This window comes from Argentina silus (assembly GCF_951799395.1).
Source record: "Argentina silus genome assembly, chromosome: 14".
Classification (NCBI taxonomy): Eukaryota; Metazoa; Chordata; class Actinopteri; order Argentiniformes; family Argentinidae; genus Argentina; species Argentina silus.
This window is the reverse complement of record NC_139668.1, coordinates 669,701-685,580: the sequence shown is the minus strand read 5'-3', so window position 1 is coordinate 685,580 and position 15,880 is coordinate 669,701. Positions and strand designations below refer to the sequence as shown.

The 15,880-nt window shown below is 39.5% G+C and overlaps 1 pseudogene across 1 annotated transcript in view; it reads right to left on the bottom strand.

Moving 5' to 3' along the window:
- LOC310815256 (cytochrome P450 3A27-like) overlaps positions 1-10,524 on the bottom strand; it is a 59,147-nt pseudogene extending 48,623 nt beyond the window's left edge. Inside the window, exons 1-5 of the transcript in view lie at positions 10,358-10,524; positions 3,921-4,020; positions 3,674-3,787; positions 3,087-3,175; positions 2,828-2,976 (exon numbers count right to left, since the gene is read on the bottom strand). The product of the transcript in view is annotated as a cytochrome P450 3A27-like (transcript). The remainder of the gene's footprint in view (positions 1-2,827; positions 2,977-3,086; positions 3,176-3,673; positions 3,788-3,920; positions 4,021-10,357) is intronic.
- Between the last annotated feature and the right edge of the window lie 5,356 nt (positions 10,525-15,880).

The following is a 15,880-nucleotide window of genomic DNA, read 5'->3' as shown; positions in this document are numbered from 1 at the left end:
TCCATTCCATTAACTGTGGCCGGGCAGCACCGAACAGCCCAGAGAACATTACCATGGTGCTTTTGAATATATCATTACAGTGCTCTTTTCAACGATTGACAGCCTTATAAATCCCGCCCACAAGACACCTGGTGATCTGCTCTCCACCTACAAATGTGAGGAATTTGCAACATACTTCTGAGATAAGAGAACCAATATTAGGTGAGGAGGATCACTCAGGCAAGACCTGAAGATGTGTTTGATGACTTGTTACCCCACCTTCCACCACATGGAAGCACTATGAACTCTTTTGCAGTGGTCATACAGAAATGCTCAGCAAAGTGGGGGTCTGTTCATCTGCACCTAAAACTACCATGGTGAAACCCCTCCTGAAGAAAAGTAACTTCGACTCTTCAGTCCTTAGCGATTTTAGGCCAATCTCCAACCTTCCCTTTTTAAGCAAAAAAATAATAATTCTTGAAAAAAAGGTGTTCAAACTGTTAAATAATCTCCTTCTTCCCAACTGTACCTTTGACATGTTCCAATCTGGCTTTTGTGCCAATCATAGCACTGAGATAGCACTATGTTGTTAAGTTATTAACGAGGTTCTTAATGACCTTAGAATTAATTAATTAATGCTGATGCCAAAATGCTCTTTGTCCTTGTCCTGGTCAAACTGTCTGCACACTTAAAGACACTACTTACACTAAGCACCAGGCAAAAAAACAAGGTGTTACCATTGACTCAGATCTTAATTTTGAAACCCATATCAAGAATGTGACTAAAACATATTTGTATCACTTAAAGAAGAGTAAGTAAGTTTGCCGGAAATCTGCCATCGTGGAGAAATTCTGTCGGAAGTTGTCCAAACAACAACATCCTCCCTAATAATAATATATCCCCCCGAAATGAACTTGCAGTGTTGGACATTAGCTGTTGTGTTTCTACATGCGCACACGATTGGGAGAGGCAGCCACCAGAGAAAGGTCAGTCTACTCCCCGAGAACACCCCTGGCACTCACAACATGTTTATATGCAAACCGAATGTCAGGTAGGACACTGCATTTTAAAAAGCGTGTTTTCCGAACCAAAACAGCGTTCGTAAATGAAATATTTATTCATAAGGGATTTATTATAAGGGATCTTGTTCCCTGATCGCTACCGATTAAAGATAGTCATTACAACCGTTAGGAAGCTTTTATAAAGCTTGAATATTACATGGACCTTTACAGAACACAGCTGTAAAGGTGCAACCTTTCCTCTCCCAGGCTGACACTGAGAGACGAATGCATGCTTGTATTACTAGCAGCCTTGATTACTGTAACACTCTCCTGTCTGGTCGACCAAAGAAAGCTCTTGGCAAATGATACAAAATGCAGCAGCACGAGTCAGATGGAGAGCACATATCACACAAGTCTCTGCACTGATTACCTGTTAGTTTTATAATTTATTTTAAGATAATTGTATTAGTTTAGAAATCACTCTATGGTCATGCACACCACTGCATGTCAGACATGCTTTTAAGGTATATACCCTGTAGATCCCTCAGGTCCTCAGGTACTGGCCTTTTAACTATTCTGAAGATTCCAACAACACCTATCTACTTCCTGTTTCAAATGAATAATACTGGGCAGAAGTCTGCACAGGGATGCTACAGACACATTAGCACACTGCAAAATACTGTCACCTATCTAACCATCTGTAGGAGTCTGCAGTGCACAGCAGTTACACACTCATCAGTACCCTCTAAAACACTGTCACTATCATGTCACTATCACACTGTCACTGTCACTATCACCTGTTCCACATGAATAGTACTATATAGGAGTCTGCAGAGCGGTTACCTTGTTGGGAAACACAGTGTCTATCTCCTCCTGCAGCTTGGTCATGATGTGAGGGTTGGTTGCCAGATTGTAGGCCAGGAAGGACAGAGAGCTCCTGGTGGTCTCATAGCCAGCAAAGATGAACATCATTGCCTGGGACAAGATCTCATGGTCACTCAATCCTATGATGATGGGAGAAATGGGGTGGTAGGTGTGTTTGTAGGTATAGGTGTTTGAGGCAGGTACTGTATGTGTGTGTGTTAGATGCTAGTATACAGTGTGTGTGTGTGTGTGTGTGTGTGTGTGTGTGTGTGTGTGTGTGTGTGTGTGTGTGTGTGTGTGTGTGTGTGTGTGTGTGTGTGTGTTTAAGGCAGGCACCTTTACTCTGCTCCTCTCCCTTTGAGTTGCTGTCTTTCTGCGAGTCTATCATCAGCTGCAGGAAATCTACCCGACTCTGGAAGCAGGCTTACGTCAGATCAAAATCACATGAGAACTACCAGATGCTACCAAATCTCTACAATTGTATTACACAATACTGGCTGAAGATCGTATATTTGATCAGTTATATTTACATACCTTCCTGGTGCTAGCCACGCGATTGGACTTGATCTTCTGAAAGACAGCGTAGAAGAAATCTGTGACTGAGGCAGGGAATAGGGATACCTCCATGTTTGCCATAACAGGACCCATGAAGGGGAAGAATGCTGGACGGACAGGAAATGCCACAGTTACAAACAGGAACAGGAAATACCATGATACGTGACTCCAATCCTATTCAATGCACAGCCCTGTCCAGAAAGAACTCCTAGGCTCTATCCCTAGACACGTCTGTATCCAATCCACTCAGATCTCCAAGTGTCCAGCATTTAGGAACTAGAGGTTGGTTCTGGACAGGGCCCATGTGTTTGTCAAATGAGTAGAGCGCAAACCATTGGCAGTGGGGTTTATGTCAGTCTAATCAATGAAATCAATAGCTTCATTTATTAAGCACAAAATGACTGAAAGCTATATGGGGGCAGTTGTACCGACTGTGAGGAACAGTGGGCTGAAGATGTCAAACTTGAGCATTTTCTTGATGTTGGTCACAAAGGGGTAGGAGGGGTTGTGGAGGGAGTCGATGTCAACACTGAATGAAGTGCTGACGACCACATCCATACTGTATGGTCCAAAGAACCTGGAACACAACCACACAATCTCTGACCACCAGAACCACAACCACAAAATTAAAGGGGGAGTTCACTGAAATGACAAATTCACCTTATCGTCTCGGAGATAAATACTCACTCTTTTAGTTCAATGGGCTCATCGTTATCGGTCGTCTTCTTCAGATTGCTGACCAAATTACCAGAGTGCTGCTTCATGATCCCGAACATCTGAGTTGGGAAGGATACATGGAAAAATATCATGATTGATACATGGATTAATATGTGCAAAACATGGGTTAATATCATGTTTGAAACAGGAATTATTTAAATGTTTATATTGCCTGAGAATATACATTCATACAGGATACATTATGTATATAGTCAAGGAATAAGTGACTCCAAAGATGAACTATTATTCTATACTCTGTCATCTGACCATTGAACTTATCGAAGATAAGATCAAATATACTTTATTGTCCGGGATGAAAATTTTTCTTGGATTAATTAATTAAAGTTGCTGCTTCACACAACAACAAACAACAATGAATACACACTATACACATAGTACAAATCACACACACACTCTCTCACACACACACACACACACACACACACACACACACACACACACACACACACACACACGCGTCAGAGTTGTTAGTCATTCATTTATTTGTGTTGTATAAAGGAATGAATGAAAGAAGGAGAGGAGAGATGGGACTGTACCTCTTTGATCCGCCCACTGGTGAAGGAGGGAGACAGGACACTGCGGATCCGTCTCCATGCATCATCCTCAGCGATAAACACGGCGTCATACAGAGGCCCGTTGAGATAGAAATTCTAGAAAAATAATAATAATTATATACTGCAAGATTAACCTAATATTAATAATGCTATAATAACAATGATATTATCTATTTAAGGAGCCCTTATGTTTTTTTCCCCATACAACAACTTCAATTTAGCGTATTACCCTCCTGTTAGTGAAAAGGGAGTAGCATTCCTTGATGAGGATGGTTTTGATCATGGCTGTGTCCATGATACACAGGATGGGCTGACGGCCATCATAGATCCTACAGACCAGCAAAAACAAAGATAGTTAGATATACACTCACAGAGCACTTTATGAGGAACACTATACTAATACTGGGTAGGGCCTCCCTTTGCTCTCAAAACAGCCTAAATTCTTCATGGCATTGATTCCACAAGATGTTGGAAACATTCCTTTGAGATTCTAGTCCATGATGACATGATTGCATTACTCAATTCCTGCAGATTTTTCAGGTTCACTTTCAAGATGTGAATCTCCTGTTCTACCACATCCCAAAGGTGTTCTATTGGATTCAGATCCTGGGAAGGCCACTGAAGAACACTGAACTCATTGTCATGTTCATGAAACCAGTTTAAGATGACTTTTGCTTTGTGACATGGTGCATTATCATGCTGGCAGTAGCCATTAGAAGATGGGTCAATTGTGGCCATGAAGGGATGCACATGGTCAGCAACAATACTTAAATAGGCTGTGGCATTCAAGCAAATATACCGTGGATATAGACAGACAGACCCATCACAGATCCTGCACTCTTAGAAAAAAAGTGCTACATAGAACCAAAAAGGGTTCTTCTTCCACTGTCCCTTTGAAGAAACCTTTTGGGTTCCATGTAGAACCCTTTCCACAAAAGGTTATACAGTACCGTGCGTAAGTAATGGGACAGTGAAGCATTTTTTCTTCTTTTTGGATTTGAAATAAAAACTTTTTTATTTTTCCCCAACGCGGGAGAATGATGCCCGTGATGGGCCTAACCCAAAACTCAAAGAATATCTCGCTGTCCCTCTCCTTAAATATCATTCCCAACAAAGGACAAGGTGTGAGATACATTACAATAGCAAAGCAATTGACAAATGGTGAAAGCTGAAAAATCTGAAACATAGTCAAAACCTTAGGCTTGCCAAAATCAAGCACTGATGAGCTCAGCAATCGCAAATGGCTGAGGCTTTACTGCAAGATGCAAACCACTAGTTATCCTTAAAAAGGATAGTCAGGTTAGAGTTTGCTAAGAAGTACCTAAAAAGCCTGCAGAGGTGTGGAAAAAAGTCTTGTGGACAGATAAGGTGAATATTATCAGAGTGATTGCAAGAGGAAAGTTTGGAGAAAAAAGGATCTGCCCAAGGTTTACAGCATACCATCTCATCTGTGAAACATGGTGGAGGGGATGCTATGGTTTGGGCATGTATAGCTGCCACTAGAACTTGCTAACTTATCATAATTGATGATGTTACTGCTGACAGCAGCAGCAGAATGTATTCTGAAGTGTACAGAAACATCTTGTCTGGTCGAGTAAAAGCAATGCTTCCAAATTCATTGGATGGCGCTTCATCAAACAGTAAGACAATGACCCAAAACATACTGCCATTGGAGCTAGGGAGATTTTCAGGGCGAAAAAGTGGAAAGTTCTTGACTGGCCATGTCAATCTTTGGATTTAAATCCTATTGAACATGCATTTCATTTTCTGATGGTAAGATTATGGGCAAAAAGACCTCAAAAACTGAAGATGGCTGGCCTGGCAGAATATCACCAGAAAAAATACCCAGCACCTGGTGGGGTCAATGGGTCCCAGACGGTTTGCATACAAAGTAGTGTCGACCAAATACTAAATATGAGTGCATAATTTCGACCATGTATACCAATACTAGACAAAAGAAAAGAAAATAATCTAGCAAAAGCAAACTATGTTCTGACAGGGTTTGACTCATCTAATACGACATCAGATCTGGATAGGTTCCTTGATTTCCTCTGAAAGGTGACATAGGCATGAAAACATGTACACAACATCAAGAAGAAACCATTGATTAAAGCCAAATCAATTGATAGAGGCATGGCAGAAAATGTGTGTTGTCTCTTTAAAAGAAATGTTAAAAATCTCTTTGTTTTCCCTGAATGAAACAAAGCACAGGTGTTTAAAAGGCCAGCCCCACCCCTGATTACAATGATCCACACGTGGAGACAGCCAAAGCAACATAGATCAATAAGACATCGCACATGTCACACCAGAATGTGTGTTGGCAAGAGTGTGCCCTTATAGCCAGGATCCACTCACCACCTCTCTGGTCACATCTCCCTGATGTTGGTTATGAAGAACTTTATGAATGTAGTTAAATGTATTTAATATTAATTATTGCCTTGGTTTATACTCGCTTCGGAATTGTAGGACTTTTGTACGAGCAAAGTGCTGAATATCTTCTCATAGATACACTGTGCTTAGCATGTACTGCTGAAGATTATGTTAATATTATGTTAAGATTTAAGTAGTCTCGTTCCCAGACACTTCTGCCCAAATGTCCAAAAGGTCTGTTGGACCAATGCGTTAAACTTCATTGGCCTTCATTAAGCCAAGAGCAAGAGCGTCAAAAATGGGGACGGGGCATAGCCATGGGCTTTACCTCGCATCAATCATCTTCCACAGCACATTCCACACATTTCTGATAAAAAGCTACACCTTGCAGCCGTGTGATTAGCTGAAATCAAATAATAACAAATACTTTAATCAGTAACCACCCTACGGCCAGGTTTGAGTCGTCGTTATTCCAGACTTATATGCGCTGTGAGCAATAGCCTGGGGACGAGGTTAACATTTAGGTAACCTGCGAATAACCTCATGCACTAGAAAATAAAACAAACTTAATTGCTACATGGCCTGTTAATTTCCATGCTCATCTTTGATGTCAAGTTTTTAGGTTGTTTTTTTTATCAGAGGGATATTTGGCTACTTTCAAGTGCCATAATTGCCAATTAAAAATGGGTAGCCTTTTAAAAGGGGCAATCCTTCATATATCCCACAATTCAACACCAATCTGTTCTCTGGAAAAATTAATAAAACATGAAAATATTGGGTTTATGCCCTAACCATTTTTTGTAAATTTGGGGCTAGACACTTCACCCATTTTCATCACATTTACATTTACATTTTTGACATTTAGTAGATGTTTTTATCCAAAGCAACTTACAACAAGTACATTTGTCTCAAGTAAGTGAATCATCTATACATCAGTCATCATAAGTGTGGGGGGACATGCAGCGTTCGGCCTGTAGAGGGAGCTACAGGACCGTGGCCGGGGTTGTGTCGGCGAGACTTTTGTTGCACACCTGCTGCGAATTAAGTCTCGTCGGCGAATGTTTAAAATGTGTGTGCTTCTGCCATTTCGGTAGCTAGGCTGGAAACGGCGAGAAAGGCGAGGAGAGCGGACAGTGGAGAGAGAGAGACGCTCTGACGAGGCTGGAAAGCGAACTCTGATTGAACGATTACTGACTGTATGAATAAACGGGACCTTTCCCTCACTACACCGCTGCGTCTGCCTCTGTGTACACGGACACCACTACAATAAGAAAAACAAAACTATGCTAGGACCAGGGGCCATTGGCAGTCCTGACCGCACTGGGAAGCTCGTTCCACCACCGGGGCACCAAGACAGTGAAAAGCCGTGACCAACGAGCGCGACCACTGCATCCTCTTAGAGGCGGCCAGCCGAGGTGGAAGAACGGAGTGGTCAGGCTGGGGTTTGACATACAGTATGTATTCACCGTCAAATGTTGTTCACTTTCCCAAACCCCTGCCTGTGTAAGTAATGAGACAACAAAACATTTTTTGTTCTTTCGGCTCTATACTCCAAACGTTTGGATTTGAAATTAAACAATTACTACAAGGTTAAAGTAGAGATTTTTAGCTTTTATTTGATGGTATTTGTGTACACATTGGTTTCACCATTCAAAAATTACCTCACTTTTTATGCATAGTCCCCCTATTTCAGTGTACCCAAAAGTAATGGTACAGACTTATCAAATGTCCAAAAGAAGCAGTCATGTTTAGTATTTAGTGGACAATCCACTAGTATTTAGTGGACAATAACTGCCTGAAGTCTGCAACCCACTAACCCTACCAGACGCTGAGCATCTTCTTTGGTGATGCTCTGCTAGGCCTGTACTGCAGCCATCTTCAGTTGTTGTTTGTTTTGAGGTCTTTTTGCCTAAATTCTTATCATTAGGGAAATGTAATGCATGTTCAATTGAATTTTAATCTGAAGATTGACTTGGCCAATCAAGATCTTTCCACTCGTTGCTATGGCAGTGTTTTGGCTATGGCATTGTTTTATTGTATGGTGTGGCGCCATCCAATGCATTTGGACGCATTTGCTTGCACTCAAGTAGACAAGATGTTTCTGTGCACTTCAGAATACATTCTGCTGCTGCCGTCAGCAGGTACAATCATCAATTAAGACAAGTTAACAAGTTCTAATGGCAACTATACATGCCCAAACCTAACACCCCCTGCACCATGTTTCACAGATGAGGTGGTATGCTGTAAATCTTGGGCAGATCCTTTTTTCCCCAAACTTAGGCAGACCTCTGCAGGCTTTTTAGGTACTTTTTTTAGCAAACTGTGACCATCATTTTTGATGATAACTAGTGGTTTTTGATGATAACTGTGTCTTCCTCTTAGTTATAAACAAACCAGAATTAAATGCATAGGTCTATGTATGGATGGATGGATGGATGTTCTCATTGGAACAGCTGGAAGACTTTCTCTGCATCCCCGAAAAAACACATGTATGCAAACACACACACACACACACACACACACAAACACACACACACAGGCATGTTTAAGATATGCGTAACCCATGTTTATTAGTTGACTTAGTTGTGGGGTTAGTTTAGATACAGCGCACGATGCAACAAGCAGGTACAATACACCTCAGCATTGCTATACCATCGTGCTACCACAGGGAACTGGTACCCGCATAGTTAGATATGGCACTGGTCCCACACTAGAGAGAACTGGCATGTTCTAGATCATTATACGAGGTAACTAGCTAGGAATTATGTCAAACTAGAAAGTGCTCAGTAGTCCTAGGGCTACAAACACAAGGTGGCCAACCCTCCTGCAAACAGGGTGCTAATATTTCTCAATATTAGCTTGTCAAAGCTAGCCAAGGTTCTCAGCTGTCCGGAAACAACAAGTAACTTAGTTAGCCGACTGTCCCAAGTGCTAGCTGTAGCCTACACATGTGACCTAGCAAGTTATAATAATAACCTGAGGAATTATTGTTGAGCTAGGGTTCAACAATAACAAAGAATTGAGAGCTCACAGGTTAGCCTGCTAGCTCAGAAGGTGAAAATCGTCGTTGAATGTCGAGCTGAACCGTAGGATTCTATCAGAGACAATCTAACGCCCCATGAGAATCATAGGCTGAGGTGTAGCCAACTACAACAATACTACTACAGTACACTTTTATTTTTTTATTTATTTTTTTAACTTTTTATTATCATTTCCTTTTATAAATTGCAGTCATACAGTATGTCACAACAAATCTTTTTGATGGTACAGTAAGGTGCCGCGGGTAAGTCCACAGAAAGGTTAACAGTCCATGGATATCTTTCATCTTAACCAATATATATGTGAGGTATGATCATTATCTCAGCAATACCACATACATACAGTATAGATTACATTTGGTAAATTATAAGGTAATGTTCAACAACATTATCACCATTATCATCATCAACAATAACAATAACAACAACAATAATAATAACAATAACAACAATAATAATAACAGTAACAATAATCTTTAAAAAAATATATAATAATAATCTGCATTTCAATCATATCAAATGAAAATGTAGGGCAATGGATGACCATTTATTTAGGAATACATCTACTTTCAGTTGTAATAATGCTGTTGTATATTCCATGTTGTAAACGTTTTGGATTCTTTCCCTCCATTGTGTAATTGTTGGAGGGTGTGGCCTCAGCCAGGAGGCTGTGATTACCTTATTCGCTATTAAAAAGAGGATTCTCAGCAAGTATGTTTGACTGTTCTCTTCAAGATCAGTTGGCAGTACCCCTAGTATAAAGTGTAATGGTTTAAGAGGTAAATCTATATGGAGACATTTTTTTATTTCTTTTTGTACATTTTGCCAGTATTCTGATATCTTTGGGCAGTCCCAAAATATATGTGTGTGATCTCCCACCAGGTCACAACCCCTCCAGCAATGATCTGAGGTGTTGCTCCATTTTGATGTTATAAGTGGAGTTCTAAAGTATCTCATTTTCATTTTCCATCCAAATTCCTTCCAGTTTGGACTACTGGATATCCTATGTCCCTGTCTGCATGAAGTCTCCCATTGCTCATCTGGGATTATTGTGTTCATTTCTAGTTCCCATTTTTCTTTAATATCTAAGATATCTTCTTTTAACTCTTCCTGCAATATCTTGTAAATATGTGATATGAACTTTGTCTTCACTATTCCTTTAGTTGTTGATATGAAGAGGTGTTCCAATTTTGTTGGTAAGGAACAGAGCTGTTCCCATTCTTTATGACTTTGTAGATAGTGTCTAATTTGTAAGTACCTAAAGAAGTCTTGGTTTGGTAAATCATATTCCTCTTTGAGCTGTTCAAATGATTTTAGGACTGCTCCGTCAAACAGCTGGTCCAAAACCACTAAACCCCTTTCCTTCCATTTTAGGAATCCCTTGTCCAGCCTAGATGGAGAGAACTCACAGTTGTTTGCTATCATTATAGCTCTGGAAATGGTCATGGGAAGTTGTAGTTTTTTCCTCAAGATTGACCATATTTTTAAGGTGTTCTTGCTCCATACATTAGCAATTTTCTTTTTCCCCCATATGTCTTGGTTTAAGAATGGTATTGAATCTAAAGGCAAATTTGGGCATTCACTCTGTTCCATTCCCACCCATATAGTGTCAGTGTCTTGGGATATCCAAGCAATCATTGATCTGAGTTGGGCTGCCCAATAATATTTTTTCAGGCTAGGTAAGTCCAGGCCTCCCCAGTCTTTTGGGCAGAGTAGTCTTTTAAATTTAAGTCTGGGTCGCTTGCTTTGCCAAATAAACTTGGACAGCCATTTATCCAATATAGTAAAGGTGGAAGCAGGAACATAGATAGGTAGTGATTGGAAGAGAAAAAGCAATCTTGGCAAAATCTTCATTCTTATCGTTTCTATTCTTAGGTAGAATTTCCCATCTTGTAAGGTCCCCTTTTATGTGGCCCATCAATTTCCCATAGTTGGCTTTAAACAATTTTGATAGGTCAGTTGTTATAGTAATTCCCAAGTATCTAAATCCTTGAGACCAGTGGAAATCAAGCCTTCCTGACATTTGAATTGGCCATTGTCCAACTAACATCATTGCCTCTGATTTTGATTGGTTGATTTGATAACCAGAGAGTTCTCCATAATTCTTTATAGTGTCCATCAGTGCAGGGACCGAAAGGACTATCAGTAATATCCCACTGTAGACAAGTGTTTGTGTTGTGGAAGATGCTAGTTTAGCTTGTACTATTGGCTTTCATGGTGATTATGTAAACTTACCTTTTATTTCTTCATGTGAGACCATACTAGCATTATATAAGAACACATTGGGTATTCTTGGTTATGTTAGCTAAGAGAGGATACTATATTTCAATGTTAATACAACACATTGTAGCTATATGTCGCTATTTCTTTGTTAGATCATCTCTGTGATGTATGGCAAGGCAATGTGTGGATGTGAAACCATATCATTGATTATTGTTTCTCTTTCTCAGTTTCACTCTTTCTAAGTCAATAAACCTGAAGTCAGACTGACATTCTGTCTCCAGACTCTTGGGAGGTGTTTAGAGGTGTTCAGCTATGTATGAGGACAGAACAGGTGTCTATAAGTATTAACAGATGTTTCTTTCTTTGTCGCCACAGCCTACCTGAGTATTGCTGCTGACCATGTCCATCCCTTTATGACCACAGTGTACCCATCTTCTGATGGCTACTTCCAGCAGGATAACGTGCCATGTCACAAAGCTCAAATCATCTCAAACTGGCAAATGACAATGAGTGACACTGTACTCCAATGGCCTCCACAGCCACCAGATCTCAATTCAATCGAGCACCTTTGGGATGTGGTGAAACGGGAGATTCACATCATGGAGGTGCAGCCTACAAATCTGCAGCAACTGCGTGATGCTATCATGTCAATATGGACCAAAATCTCTGAGGAATGTTTCCAGCACCTTGTTGAATCTATGCCACAAAGAATTAAGGCAGTTCTGAAGGCAAAAGGGATTCCAACCCGGTACTAGCAAGGTGTACCTAATAAAGAGGCCGGTGAGTGTATGTGTGCGCTCTACAAACATTATAAACCATAACTTACTGCATGAATACTTTATTCAGGTATGGCCATTCAAAATAAATATGGCTTCAGCCACGCTGGTGACTTGGTTTTTGTTGTAGGCTTATTGTTTCACATTTTTTCTACTCAAGCTACTTTTTATACATATTTTTGCTGTTAGTCTCCTCTTACCTTTTGAATTCTCCTGACTGTTAATACACAGTTCATTTCAGCAAATTACCATTGTCCAGCTGTGGATAGACATCTGAGGAAGGAACATAAAGAGAGAGGTCCTGCTCAATGTAAATCAATCAACCAACCTATCAATGAATCTACAATCTAAACTGTTGAATCTATCAAAACAGTTTTCCATTAGCCCACCTTTGCATTGTGTTCGCTGTCTACTCTGCCAAGTGTGGCTGTTGGGTATTGAACTCGGGTCTGTTTACCCTTGGAAAAGACGGGAAAACTGTAGATAGATACAGAGGTAAGAAAGTGAACCAGATGAACAAAAAAGAAACACTAGAATTATAACTCAAAATGATCAAAAAATCTCAAGTAAGTGTGATGGCACTTCTCTCCTGTTCACTAATTACCTTTTCACTGTGACTAAAGCTTTGTTCCCTTGTTTTCTCCACTCCCTTTATTACTTTCACCTCCTCTTCACAGTATATTAAAAAAAATGTCTCATTTCTATTTTTGGCATCTGTCCATTATTCTTCATCAGTCTGGGGAATCTCTTTCTTTTCATCATACGATATTTTGGTTGTTTTCTGGGTCTTTTAAAGCCATAGTCCACCCATTCAATCATTATTGTATGTTTTTCTTATTTTGGTTCAAGACTATGCATCTGTAACCTTTGATAAGCCTTCATCACTTTGTTACAGTACTTGGTTTGAGGTTACTTTTGATTGACGTTGGCATGAAATATAATGTGGGAAACATTGATTTCCGTTGATGGCAGTGAATGACAATGTCAGCCAGTGATGGCTGTAGCAAAGTAAAGAAGGCTTATTATAGGTTGCAGTCACTCCTGGCCCACACCACGACTAGACTATTTCCATTATTAGACCAAGATGAACGAAAGTTCATCCAAATGTTGTCAATCTCTTTAATAGCTGCCTTATACTCTCCATGTTTTTGTTTTCTTTCGCTAGTATCTTCCTCATCTGCCCATGTTTCATCAGTGTGGAGATCCGCTTTCTTCTCCTCATCCCCCTTTTGATATTTTTTCATGTCACCTGTTTGGATACTTTCACTGTCATGACTATGATGCTGGCTGGAAATCGAGTGCAGATGCTTCAAGAAAATGGAAAAACAGACAAAGTGGTACTGTTAAACAAAAAAACAACAACTATTTTATCAGAAAAAAGACTGATCATATGTATACTTTTTTTCGGCCTGATACATATGAAAGCATTCAAAGATATCTTACTTACTCATCTAACCTCTTCGCAACAATGTTGCTGTGCTAACTGCTCAACTCTGACCTTCTAGAATATCGCAGAGCTGGCTTGGATTAGAAGAAGTTTATTTTTCCAGAAGGTACTTTGTTTATGGTGTCAAGTGCATAAAGGCAATATTAATCAGACACATTTAAGCACATTAACATTGCATAAAGTAACGGTACATTACATCTCCAAAATACAGTACATAGTCAAAAGCAGTACATTTACATCAACCCACTACAATAAAGTAGCTAAATAATAAAGAGTTTGACCTGCAACTCACTCTACGAGCACCATTGAACTGATGATCAGCTCAGAATGTGAATGAAAAATGTGTAGGTCTACATTCCATGCATTTGCCCAGTACCTTTTCTCTAATATTAGGTATGAAAATATGACTTTCAATGTAACAATTTACATCTCCAATAACAGCTTATTCCCTACAGTATTATAGTGAACTGCATGTGTAAAAGCAGTGTGCTATATGTGTAATGCCATTTAAAATTTTACCTACAGTAGGTTACCATGGTAGCCGGCGTCAAATGGTCACCACTTGTGTGATATCACTGTGTTACAACATATTCTGTCATATTTGTTGTATCTCGCATCTCATCTGTATCTCGCATCTCCTAGCAATAATAACCATGGCACCTCTGATGATGTCACTGTGACATCATGAAATGTAACAGTGGCACGCAGGTTCATTCCACGCTGAACATTTTAAATTACTATAGCCATGTATACAACCATGCACTAGGCTGGGCCTGCATCGGCCTTCAATAAAACCACCTCCAATGCCCTCAGTAATGCTGACATTTTAGTGGCAAACACATATTGATAGATCTTACCATAAGTCAGCCCAAAACAAATACACACCCTATCTACAACTGTCTGTTAGCAAACACTTTTCCAGCTTTCTCTTTGTACTACCAATGTATTATATAGCAAACAAAATGTTCATGGAACACTCGTAAGTCTTTTTAGAGATATTTTTTTCAAAAAAGCATATTAACGCAAGTTGTTCAGAAACAATGATTACAAATTCCAGATTGCATCAAATCTAACAATGGTTAAATACATGCTTCTTACCAATTAATTGATTTATTAATGTTAATGCACACCAAGACAAAACTTGAATATTTTCTGTGCACAATACTGTACAACTTAGCAGGACATTATATCATTTTGATAACAATCATTGCTTTTTCAATGAAACATTTGGAACATTTGGTCAATGGTCAGTCTTTCTCCAACTACCTGACTACCAGGATGTTCACATACCCATGACTCTATCCCTATGGCATTGTTTGTGACATCATATCATTGTGACATCACATCAAACTGTACTTGTGCCTGTAAAGATGCAGTTTGGGTATTTTCTCTGTAGTTACTGTAACTGTATTAATCCAAGGGCTGAGATTGGTGGAACTCACATTGCAGTATTTATGCAAAAGCTCTTTTATTACATTAGCAAATTAAATCCAAAAGTAGTTTGGGGTACTGTAGAAACCATTTACCACTGCCATAAGACCACCTCACAGGTTGATGATTTCAGTTCTCATAATTTGTACAAGTGATATATACACCAAGGAAATACACCACTCGTAAAATATACCACTTGTCCTGATTTAGTGCTATCTCAAACCTAGACGTGTTGATCCTTTGATTGCTTTTGATTGAATTAGTAGGATAGAGAGGGTGAATAGTGTCTTTTTGGTTTTGTTTTCAAATTCATGCATATTACCCTAACCCCAAAAACAAGAGAAATACATGTTGCTCACCATTAATTACTTATGGAAATTCACACCAAAGACAACATTTTTATAACAATTAAGGCCTTTTGACTGAAATGTTTGTAAAATGTTGTACAGAGGACTTACCAATGCTGAGTCTTTCTCCATCTACCTGATGCCCGGGAAGTTCACATACCCAATACTACCCTATGGCAACCCATGTATGATGTCATCGTATGGAACATCACATAATTGTGATATCATATCAAGCTGTAACACATGTGTTTGAGCCTATGGAGTTGTGTTGTGTAGATTGTCTCTCTAATTAGTAATGTAAGGGCTGCATTTGATGGATGTGTGTTCAAAGTAGCTCTTTTTCACATGTTATAATAAAATCAATGACATAATCAAAACAAAGTTTTCAGGTATAGTAAAAACAAACTTCCACTGTCATTAGACTGCCCTCAAGTATATGATTCCAGTTCTCAGAATGAGCCATGAGTCAGGAAATGTGGTGTTTTACAAACAGTTTTAACCATCATTTGCGATGCTTTTTTCTTTTCTTTTTTTAAATGACGGCAACAAAATCTGCG